Raw genomic sequence first — 12408 nt, 5'->3', positions numbered from 1 at the left:
GAGAAGTAATATAAAATATATAATTCATAGCGGGATGTAGGGGCAGAGGTATCTTGGGGTATATGTACATAAACCATTAAAGATGGCAGGATAGGTTGCACAAGCGATTAATAACTAATATGGATCCTGGGTGTTATAAATAGGGGCAGAGAGTTAAAAAGCAAGGAAGTTATAACAAACCTGTATAAAGCACTAGTTCTGATTCAACTGGAGTATTGTGTTCAATTCTGGGCATCACACTTTAGGAAGGATGTGAAGGTATTAGAGCAGGAGCAGAAAAGGTTCACAAGAACGGTTCCAGAGATGAGAAACAATAGACATGATGCTTTCATCCTGTACCAGTCATATTTCCAGCTATGTTCAAGGCAGCAGACGGCAGCTGCTTGTAAATGCGGGTTATCAACTGTACATTCGGTTAATGACTCCTTTCCACAATCCCAACGTACACGGTCAGCATTCCTACAGTGACAGACAGGATGTCGTCATTCTCCTGGGGGAAGAGATGATTCGGAGATTTTAGTGAGATGCGTTCAGATTGATGATGGGTCTGAACAGAATAGTTAGGGAGAAACTATTCCCATTGGAGGAAGGATCGAGAACCAAAGGACACAGATTTATTATGACTAGCAAGACAAATAAAGAGAATAAAGAGCGACATGTGGAAAAACATTATTACACAGCTAGTGGTTAGGATCTGGCATGCACTGCCTGAAAGTGGTCCAGGCAGATTAATCAAGGTTTTCAAAAAGTTTTGGATAATTATCTGAATTGAAAATATTTTCAGGGCTACGGGAAAAAGGGAAAGGAATGGGACTAGTTGAGTTGATTTTCCAGAGAGCTGACAAAGGTGTATCAGGTTGAATAGCCTCCTTCTGTGCTGTAATCATTATATGATTCTATATTGCAGTTTGCCATCCAACGCTGCATCCAAGATGTCACAGAGTTCCTGTCCTGGAGAGAGGTATTCATTGCCGATGTAGAAACAGGTACTATGCTTTGCCAGGATATTGGGCTTCCCCATTACACAAAAAATCCTCCTCTGCACATAGGTGGCACTGCACTTCATCCATTGCCAAACTGCAAAGGATACCACTCACTCAAGGGTGGAGGGTGACCAAGCTGAGACCATCATGTTGGTGAAGACCTGCTATTCTGACATGATGCTTTCGTCCTGTGCCAGTCCACTGTTCCAGATATATTCATGACAACAGACGTTAGCTGCTTGGTGATGCTGGCTTTCAGCTGTACGTGTAGTTAATGCCTCCCCTCCACAGTCCTACCATACATGGTCAGCATGCTCATAATGAAAGACAAGTTGTCATCAGGAAACTTATTATGCTGGCCATTGGCATCATAGAACTGCTGCCTGGTGTGTCCTGGGTGACTTACCAATGCACACTGGAGTGTCCCTTCTGATCATGGTGATATGCTGCATCTTTTTAAAAATTAATTTACGGGATGTGGGTGTCGTTGGCTGGACCAGCATTTATTGCCTATCCCTAGTTACCCTGGAGAGGGTGGTGGTGAGCTGCTTTCTTGAACCACTGTAGTCCCTGAGGTGCAAGTGCTGTTAGGGAGGGAATTCCAGGATTTTCACCCAGTGATAGTGAAGGAACAGTGATATATTTCCAAGTCAGGATGGTGGGTGACTCCAGGTGGTGGTGTTCCCAGGTATCTGCTGCCCTTGTCCTTCGAGATAGTAGCGGCCATGGGTTTGGAAGGAGCCTTGGCGAGTTCCTGCAGTGCATCTTGTAGATGGTACACATGGCTGCCACTGTTCACTGGCAGTCGAATTATTGAATGTTTGTAGAAGGGGTATCGATCAAGTGGGCTGCTTTGTCCTGGATGGTGTTGAGATTCTTGAATGTTGTTGGAGCCGCACTCATCCAGAAATGTGGAGAGTATTCCATCATACTTCTGCCTTGGAGATGGTGGACAGTCTTTGGAGTGTCAGAGGGTGAACCAAGGTAATGAGGTCAGGAGCTGAGTGACCCTGGAGGAACCTAAACTGTGCGACAATGATCAGGTTATTGCTGCGTAAGTGCCGTTTGATAGCGCTATTTATGACCCCTTCTGTCACTTTACTGATGGTGGAGAGTGGACTCATGAGTAGTAATTAACTGGGTTGGATTTGTCCTGTTTCTTGTGTGCAGGACACACCTGGGCAATTTTCCACATTGCTGAGTAGATGCCAGTGTTGTAGCTGTACTGGAACAACTTGGCTAAGGGTGCAGCAACTTCTGAAGCACAGGTTTTAAGTACTATTGCTGGAATATTGTCAAGGCCTTTGCAATATCCAGTGCCTTCAGCCATTTCTTGATATCACGTGGAGTGAATCAAATTGGATAAAGCCTGACATCTGTGATGCTGGAGACCTCCGGAGGAGGCTGAGATGGATCACGCTCTTCTAGTTGAATATGATTGCGAATTTCAGCCTTTTCTTTTGCACTGATGTGTTGGGCTTCTGGACCCTCTAAATTGGTACATTAGAGCATTGGAGGGGGAGGGGGGGTCTGGAGGCTGTGGTGTGGGGGGCAAGAGATTAGGGCGGCATTTAAAAATGGCACCCAAATCTGTTCCTGCACTGATGAGCTGAGTTTGTCAGTGCAGAAAGTGAGGTAGGTGCGACCTCAGTGGGGTGTTCCTCAACTGTGGCCCCCCCAAAAATACAAAGTTCCGTTTGATAGCGGATTTGTTCATGGTGCTACAGGTTCTGAGAAACACCCTGCTATTCATGCCCAAAACAATACTTTTCTTTTTGTTAACTCGCTCCCTAGATATCTGTTGCTGGACACTTAACCGGCTTCTAATTCCTCTGTTGTAACTGAAATAAAAGATATCACAAGACAACCTTCCCTCATCAACTTTACCCAACAACATATCCAACTCAATGCAATATTAAAAAAAAATCACTCTTCGGCATTGATTTAGTGGGTCTGTCTTGTGGATAGCCTTGCCTGGCCTAGTGCTCCCCAGTAGTGCTACTCCCGAAACTGCAGCTTGACTGGTGGAAGTTGCTGTTGTTCACTGGGGGAGACTGCACATAGCCTTGCAGGATGTCCTCGAGCTGCTCTGGGCCATGAGGACCTGCCGCCTTATAGTATCACCTCAGCATGGCAGCACCTCTAGGCTGGCCAGCTGACTGGCCACAGCGAGGGAATCAAAGCAGTGGGAGATTGAATGCTGCAATTCTGAGAGAGGATAGCAGGTCTTGCTCCAAGAAGCCACTGTTATTTCCCCGGGGTGCCGCCTTAACAGTCGTAATAATGTGTTGGAGGACAGATTGCTAGACTGATGTGAAGCAGTGCTAATGCCTTTGAACACTGTTATCTATAGCCATAATGACAACAGACTGAACCTGCTGGGCAACAAGCTGGGTTTTCATTGCAACAGACAGAGTTCTCATGATGTCAGTCTGAGCTTGCACTTAAGAACTCAGATGATGGATGTCTTCTTCATGTGCTCTAATGGAAACTGAGACATCGATCAGCAGACGCTGCCGCATGGTTCAGTCCTCAAATGTTCCCCTGGAGTTGGCCACCATTTCCACACAGGAGAATAAGGACTTCAAACACTGCAAAGTTCTGTGCCAAGCCGGAAGAATACTCCTCCATGCTTTTTTAGAGTGACAACAGGTTCCCCACATTGCTTCCAGCAATGAGTATACCTACATCAAGAAGCTGGCTCACCATAACCTCCTCAAGGCAACTAACGATTGGTCATAATTGCTGGCCTAGCCAGTGATGCTTATAGCCCATGGGATAAAGAAAAAAAGGTCTGCCAGTGTAACAAACATTTCACTATTCATGCCAATCAGCCTTTATTTATATACCGCCTCATTGAGTACCCTCAGCGCCGCTCATCTCGACCGCACCCTCCAGGATCTGGCACGGTGCTATCCTTTCTAGGGCTGGTTCGACAGACTATGTGACTGGCTTGGGGCCAATTGTGCAGGAGCGCATGAACCTTGGCCAATAGGGTGTTTGCACGGGATCCTGGGGCCAGGACCCCAAGCAGTGTGGACTCTGGAGCCAAAATGATCAGACCCGTTGGCTGGGATTCTCTGATCAAGTTTGCCCCACCACCACTGCCAATGAGAACAGAGAATTTGGGCCTCATCCAAAACTCCACTCACTGCAGCCGGACTGGAGTATCGTGCTGGTGTGAACGGACAAAAAATTCTGGCCTTAATACTGAATTTGTTGCCTGTTATTTATCTGCTTTTGCCTTTCTTCAATAAACCCTTTCTTAACTACCAGAGGGCTCCAAGTATATGTCTCGAGCCACCATATTGGTGACGAGGTCAAGTGTTTGATCGCAGCCGACTGTCATTGTGAATTGAAGGAGGAAAGAAGGAACAGTTGGAAAAGAAAAGAAGCACCAATGAGAGTGAGAATGCCTATCATCATTAATTAGTGGGGTCATGTGGCCCCTTTAAGGGTGATCACATCGCTCCTTTAAGGGGAGGGGTCCATTGACCATGTGACCAGCTCAAGACCAATTCCACGAGAGTGCGCGAATCCCGGCATATCAGGGGCGGGATTCTCCGACCCCCCGCCGGGCCGGAGAATCGCTGGGGGAGGGGGGGGGGGGGCGTGAATCCTACCCCGGCGTCCCGCGGCGCTGGTTTTCCGGCGGGGGCAGGAATCGCATCGCGCCGGTCGGAGGCCGTTGGCAGTGGCCCCCCCGGCGATCCTCCCTCCGCGATGGGGCAATTGGCCACCCGTTTTTGGCCAGTCGCACTGGCGTAAATGAAACAAGGTCCGTACCGGGGGGACCTGGCTCTGCGGGTGGCCTGCGGAGTCCTCGGCGGGGCATGGGGGGATCTGGCACCATGGGGGTGCCCCCACGGTGGCCTGGCCCGCTATCAGGGCCCACCGATCTGCGGGCGGGTCTGTGCCGTGGGGGCACTTGTTTGCTCTGCGCCGGCCACTGTAAACATCCACCATAGCCGGTGCGGAGAAGAACCCCCCTGCGCATCACGCCAGCACATGCTGGCACTCCCACATGCGCGCCAACTCACGCCGGACGGCGGAGGCCCTTCGCCGCCGGTTGGCGCGGCGCCAACCCTGCCGGAGCTGGCCTAGCCCCTGAAGGTCCAGAGGATTCTACACCTTCTGGCCGGCCTGACGCCGGAGTGAGTGATTCACGCCACTGCTTGGTGCCGGTACAGCCCCCCCCCAGCTGGTTAGGAGAGAATCCCGCCCAGGGAGTATGTGTGGAGCCTTGGGAGCAGGATGACGGGCAGTGTGGATCCTGGAGCTGAAGTGTAAACATCCTGTATTGTGTTCTGTCCCTGTTACTTAACTTTCATCAATAAACACCTTTGTTAACTACTAGAAGCCTCCAGTGTATGTCTTAAACTACCACAAATAGATTTGTTTCACCAAGGGACTGAGTATTGGAGTTTGTACAACGAATGGATCTGCTATTTTTTTTACCGGAAATGAGATCACACGCAAGGACAAACCGAAGGTGATACTTCTCACAGTTGCAGGCCCCAAACATGTAATTTGATTAGGAACCTCATGTCCCTGGAGACACCCAGATAGTTAAGTTGGTCAAAGAACATGTCAACCTGAGGCCCTCGCGTAACCTCGACTAGGGCGCAACGTTGGGCCTTTCTGCTTGCGGCCTACAATCACGCTTTCCAGCACCGGCCTAGCATGCAGATTGCCAATGCAGATGTGTTGAGATGACTGCTCCTTTCAAAGATCATTCTGCTGCCATCAATACCGCAGGAATTGAATTGGCTTTGAACTTCCTAGTCCAGTGTCGGCTGGACACATTTGTAACTGGACCTAAGAGACCCCATGCCATCAAAGGTGAAGATAATGATGCAGACCAGGTGGCACCATGATAAATCTGAGCAACTGAGGCCATATTTTACCCATCAGGATGAGTTGACTTGCAAGGATGAGGTGATTCTATGGGGATCACGAGTAGTTGTCACCTCCAGCCAGGGAACCTTTCCTGCAGGAGCTGCATAGCGCCTATCCAGGGCAAACAAAGATGGAGATGCTGGCATGCAGCTACACCTGGTGGCCAGGTATAGATAAAGCCATTGAAGAATTGGTGTAACAGTGCCACCCTTGTCAAGCACAGCAGTCCCTGCCTCCATTCTCCACCCTTGGGAATGGACAGTTTGTCCGTGGACTGTGGTCCACATTGACTACACAGGCCCTTTTATGGGCAATATGTTTTTAGTTCTGGTGGATGTCCACTTGAAGTGGCTGCCTATCAGGACGATGGGGACTATAACCTCAGCTACCACGATGGATGCCTCACGATGATCATTCACTATTCATCGACTTTCGAAGTCCATTGTATAGGACAATGGTACCCCTTTCCCAGGGGGTGACTTCCAGGTTTTTGTACGAGCCAATGGCATATGTCATACGTGGACAGCCCGATACCATCCAACATCTCACGGTTTGACTGAGAGTGCCATTCAGACTTTAATGTGGAAACAATCAGACAAACCACTTTGTCAGTGTTTGGCCAATTCAACCCCCACACTATCACTGGGTCCCCTCAGCTGCTTATGGGCCTTCACCTGAAAACCCAGTTGGATCTCATGTTTCTTAATTTGGTGGGGAGTGTGGAGGCACGTGTGCAGAGGTGGGGGGGATTTCTACAGATGTCTGAGCAGGTTTCACACCTGAGTTTATTTTTTCGTGACTGACTGTAGACCAGACTGGCTGCAGTGGCACAATCATTTCACATTTCACTAGAAATGTGGATCCTGCATTCATTATAATTCTTACATCTGAAAAGCAAGTCCTGTATCATCGTTCATTGTCAAAGGTTGCAAGCTGAATGACTACATCTTTGCCCGACTGTGCAATCTTCATATATTTTTATTCCAAAGTCATTCATGTTGGCGTGCTTGGATTTGTTATTTACTGCAATGGATTCTGCCATGTTTGTTTATTGCAGTGACTGTTTTTCAACTTGAAAGCAGTACTCTTTAGTTGTGCTCAGTGTTGTACATTCTAGGTTTATTCTGGAGTCACTTGAAACTATAATGATGGTTTAGAAGAGATGAAGATCAGACAACATTGAATAAAAATGTCTGAAGATGTTTTCGTAGCACACATACTTGAATTCTTTTCATAAGCCCTCACAGTTATCATGGAATTAGTGCATTCTGCATCTTTTGTTTAATAAAGCAGAATATCTTTCATTTATTTCCTTGGCATCAGTGCATCCACAATCCAATTGAAGTCAAGTTTCAAGTCCTTTTCAAGAAGGAATTTTCCATTTTGATGTTGAAACATTTTGTAACTCGCATTTTTATTAATGCATGAGGAAAACCGAGTAAAGTTTGGATTGATTAATTGTTTGGGGGTGAATAAAATGAGAACCAAATTAATTTCACCACCATGGCCTGAGGCTTCACTCGTTTCTGTGAATTAATCAAGAAGTACAAATATGACTGATGCGACCATAATTTCACACGAGATGGAGAGTTGAAGTGAACAGTGGTTTTAATCATCTAGAACTGTGCCTGCCTGCGACTGCTGTGTACTGAGTGTCGCCAACAGGGTGCAGATCTATATACCCCTCCCCCGAAGGGGGCTGAGCCATAGGCAGAGCTCACAAGGGCACCAGCATAATACGATGTAATGTTATGCAGGCGCTGTCTGACGTAGTTGGTCCGGACTCCAGCCACATAGGTGTCCCAGATGGTGGGTTCATATGCTGTGAGGCCATGACATCTTTGTAGTTGCAGTTTCGCGTGAGTACTTTCATGTCACGTAGGTATTCCTCCAATGATTCACCGGGGCATCAACGATGAGAGGTGAGGAGATACCGCGCGAACACTTTGTTCACCGGCCTCACGATCTGCCTTTTCAGGATCGCGACCGCATCTGCGTACGTGGTCGCTTCCTCGATCTGCACGGAGATTCTGTAGCTCACCCGGGCGTCGAGGAGACTCAGTTTCTGTTCCTCGGTGATGGTGGGCAAGGAGGAGGCGGCGCAGTAGGCCTCAAAACAGCGGAGACAGTGCAAAAAAATTCCTTTGGCTTCAGCGGCCTGTGGGTCGGGTTCCAGTCGATCAGGTTTGAGGGCTCCTTCCATAGCGATGTTGTAGCTGATTAAGTTGATGCGACCATCAATTCACACGAGACGGAGAGTTGAAGTGAACAGTGGTTTTAATCAGCTGGAACTATGCCTGCCTGCAACTGCTCTGTACTGAGTGCCGCCTACGGGCTGCAGATCTATATAACTCCCCTGAGGGGGCGGAGCCATAGGCAGAGCCCACAAGGGCACCAGCATAATACAATGTAATGTAATGTAATACAATGGTGAATGGTCGCAGTAATACACTCACCACAATGACTAATAGATCTGACTCGGCTATTTAGTTGAGTCAATTCTCCTGTGTCGGACTTTAGACCAAAGAAACACATCTTGACCAATGTGTTGATATGTCTTTTGAAGCACCTTTTGTGGCCCTTTTATTATTAAAGTAACATTTGATGCAATATCAGAATGTGGATTGCCATCACACCTTATCACTTCCCACTTGTTGCTATTTTGTTCAGTTAAGCGGGGTTTGCTGTTTTATGCAGAAGGTTTCTCAGTTTGCAGCTGAGAGACCCTGTGGATTATTCATTAGTCTTAAAAATATGAGCTGAGAGATGTGAATGAACACTCAGAATTCAAGGATGCTGAGACATTTTGCAAGATTTTCAGGAAGGTCAGTATTTTGAAACTAGCGTTAAAATTCATTTTAGATTAAATATATTGTGGTAGGATATGAAAAATTTCCAAAAACTAGACATGTTGGGGTGAAATTTGTGTGAAATGGTAGAGTAAGACCATAGTCAATCAGCAACACGTTTTTCAACCTTATAGAACAGTACAGCACAGAACAGGCCCTTCGGCCCTCAATGTTGTGCCGAGCAATGATCACCCTACTCAAACCCACGTATCCACCCTATACCCGTAACCCAACAACCCCTCCCCCCCCAACCTTACTTTTTAGAACACTACGGGCAATTTAACATGGCCAATCCACCTAACCCGCACATCTTTGGACTGTGGGAGGAAACCGGAGCACCCGGAGGAAACCCACGCACACACGGGGAGGACGTGCAGACTCCGCACAGACAGTGACCCAGCCGGCAACCGAACCTGGGACCCTGGAGCTGTGAAGCATTTATGCTAACCACCATGCTACCGTGCTGCCCACTTTCATTTTCATGAACAGTAAGAAGTCTTACCACACCAGGTTGAAGTCCAACAGGTTGGTTTCAAACACGAGCTTTCGGAGCACAGCTCCTTCCTCAGGTGAATGGTAAGGAGTTGCGCTCCGAAAGCTCGTGTTTGAAACAAACCTGTTGGACTTTAACCATATGTTGTAAGACTTCTTACTGTGCTCACACCAGTCCAACGCCGGCATCTCCACATCATTTTCATGAAGGTTAATATAAATAAATCAGACAATGCGTAACATTGGTTGCTAATTCTCTTTTACCTGTTTTACCCATCACCCTCAACCAATTTCATCCTTTAATGTATAATGGTTGCATTCAACAAAGTTTAAAAGCAATTACAATAGTGCCTTGTTTATTAATCATTCATTAAAACATCCTGATGACCTGAAGGATACTTTAGACAACAGTTCCATACTTTTACTGCACTGATTACACTGAATGTTTGGCCATATTCTGGATTGAAGTGAATGATGATGGTCAGGTGGAAAAGCAGGGATAAGCTACTTCTGAACTCCATCCAATATCCAATAAAGATGGTGCAGCTAAAGAAGAGGAAGCCTGCTGTGCGAGCTTTTAGCTATTGGATCTTATACAGGGTCTGCTGGCCAGTCAGTTGCATAGTGGTACTGTCACTGGACTAGCAAATCAGATACCCAGGGTAATGCTCTGGGGACCCAGATTCAAATCCTGCCACTGCAGATGGTGAAATTTGAATACAATATAAATCTGGAAATAACTCTAATGATGACCATGAAACAATTGCCAAGTGTCGTAAAAGCCCATCTGGTTCACTAATGTCCTTTAGGGAAGGAAATCTGCCATCCTTACCTGGTCTGGCCTACATGTGACTCCAGACCCACAGCAAGTGGGTGACTCTTAACTGACCCTTCAAGGGCTATTAGGGGTGGGCAATAAATGCTGGCCCAGCCAGTCCCATGAAAGAATAACAAAAAGCTCACAAACTGTTCAGAGCCTTTACACTTGAATCTGGGGGAACAGAATGAAGCGATATATTAGTCATCTACCACAGTTGGGGAAGGTTCAGGCCATAGAAAACATACTTGATACACTGAAGATTGGTTTCTCACAGCTGGATGGTGACAGTAAATCCATACAGTAAAGTATGAAAATGGTCCTGTGCAGCTGGATGAGAACATCAGCACTCCGTCAAAACAGAACACTGAAAAGTTTACAACAAGCAGTCTTCCTCCTTGTTGACCAGCAATGACATTGAATGCAATCTACAAATTAGGACTCCAATGATATCAATTCCAGATGTATCCCTCTCTCTCCCACACATTTCATGAATGATGTTTCTCTAAATGCTGTTTGATGTTCCTCCCTGCTCTTTCTTGGAGGGTTATATTTGTCGATCTAATTATTTTCTCTGCACCTTCCTTTACCTAGCACAATTTATGATGACTCTTTTTCTTTCTCATTTGTTTAGATCCAAAATTTCCACTACCGTAGCTACGTCTTAGGTTGAGACTGGCAATTAACCAACCTGTGTGAGCCCTCAATTGCCCCCCTCCCTCCCTTTCATGCCATGTGCTGTCACCAGTCAGCAATCTTTCATTTCAAGAAACTTTGGTACAGTCTGCCACTTGAAAAACCACCAGGTAATTTTGATGTTCAGGTTAAATGAGAAAACATGGTATACGTTATAGCTCAAAGAAATTAATAAAATGATGTGACTAAGCACATTTTCACTGTAAATATTGAATTACATTCAATGTAAGGAGTGCCCTTGCTTTGAAACCACCTAGTACTTTAAATTACTTTCAAAAGTTACTTTCTTCTTGGCCTTTCCAACTAAATGTACTTTAATGTTATTTTCTTGTTACATCAAGTAGCTGAGAAGGTATTCGGGCAACATCAAAACCCATCAGATACCACAAGTGACACTTGACTTGTAGTAATTTTATTTGAAAATGGCATTGCAAATGTGCTTCTGAGGTAAACGACATTTACTCGAATGTAAAGCACTGTTACTGTCACTTCACTTTGTTGTCACGATGTTCTGTCAAATGGTTAATGGACAACATTTCCATTAAGTGACCTCTTGACATTTTGAAATGACTACTGAGGGTTTTGATTTCATGTGGTTTGTAACTGGCCATCATATCCATGGTCTGGAAACTGTGGAAGTAAGGATTCAAACTCCACCTCAGTATTTACAAAATCAGCAATTTTATCTTTAAAATGCAAGCTTTGGTGTCAACAAAAATTGAAGAGGATTCTGCTGTAATCGGCGGGGCGGGCAACTCCGGCGGGAAGGAGTGGCGTGAACCACTCTGGCGTTGGGCCGCCCCAAAGGAAGGAATCAGGATTCAGGAATCCTCCGCACCTTCAGGGGCTAGGCCGGCCCCGGAGTGGTTTGCACCGCGCTGGCAGGCGGGGAAGGGGCTTGGCGCCATGCCAACCGGCGCCGAAGGGCCTCCGCTGGCCGGCGCGAGTTGGCGCATATGCGGGGCACTAACGTGTGTTGCCGCGTCCCGGGGCCAGATCCCCTGCGCGCCCCCCCCCCCCGGGAACCCCGGAGGCCGCCCGCGCCGCCAGGTCCCGCCAGTAAGGACTTACTCGAATTTACGCCGGCGGGACTAGCAAAAAACCGGCACCCACTTGACCCAACGCGGGCTGGAGAATCGCCGGGGAAGGCACTGCCAGCGACCACCAACCGGCGCAAATCCCGCCCCGCCAAATCTCCAGCACCGAAGAATTCGGCAGCCGGCAGGGGCGGGATTCACACTGCCCCCCCCCCCCCCGCCGATTCTCCGACCCGGTGGGAGGTCAGAGAATCCCGCTCATGATGACCTCAGCCACTCTTACTCTTCGTTAAAATATACTAACTACCCACATTGATGCTCAGACAATTTATGCTCCTGCTATTGTATGCAGACGTTAGCTCGCTTTCCAATATTTTGGTACAATCCTGAATCATTAAATGCCTCAAGTCGTTCCCAACCAATTACATTGCGCACATTCCACCACAATGCTGTAAACAGTGTACTCTCTGATAGATCACTTTATTTTGAACAATAACAGCTTATATTAAGGTCTTTCATTAGAACATTAATAAAAAAACTTAACATTCAACCACAAAGATTGAATATTTTGGTACAATCCTGAATCATTAAATGCCTCAAGTCGTTCCCAACCAATTACATTGCGCACATTCCAC

At 46.9% G+C, this 12408-nt stretch overlaps 1 pseudogene; it reads right to left on the bottom strand.

Moving 5' to 3' along the window:
* Nucleotides 1-415: 415 nt before the first annotated feature.
* Nucleotides 416-12408, bottom strand: part of LOC119975633 — a 29483-nt pseudogene continuing 17490 nt past the window's right edge.

This window comes from Scyliorhinus canicula, chromosome 13, assembly GCF_902713615.1.
Source record: "Scyliorhinus canicula chromosome 13, sScyCan1.1, whole genome shotgun sequence".
NCBI lineage: Eukaryota > Metazoa > Chordata > Chondrichthyes > Carcharhiniformes > Scyliorhinidae > Scyliorhinus > Scyliorhinus canicula.
This window is presented reverse-complemented; position numbering and strand designations above follow the sequence as displayed.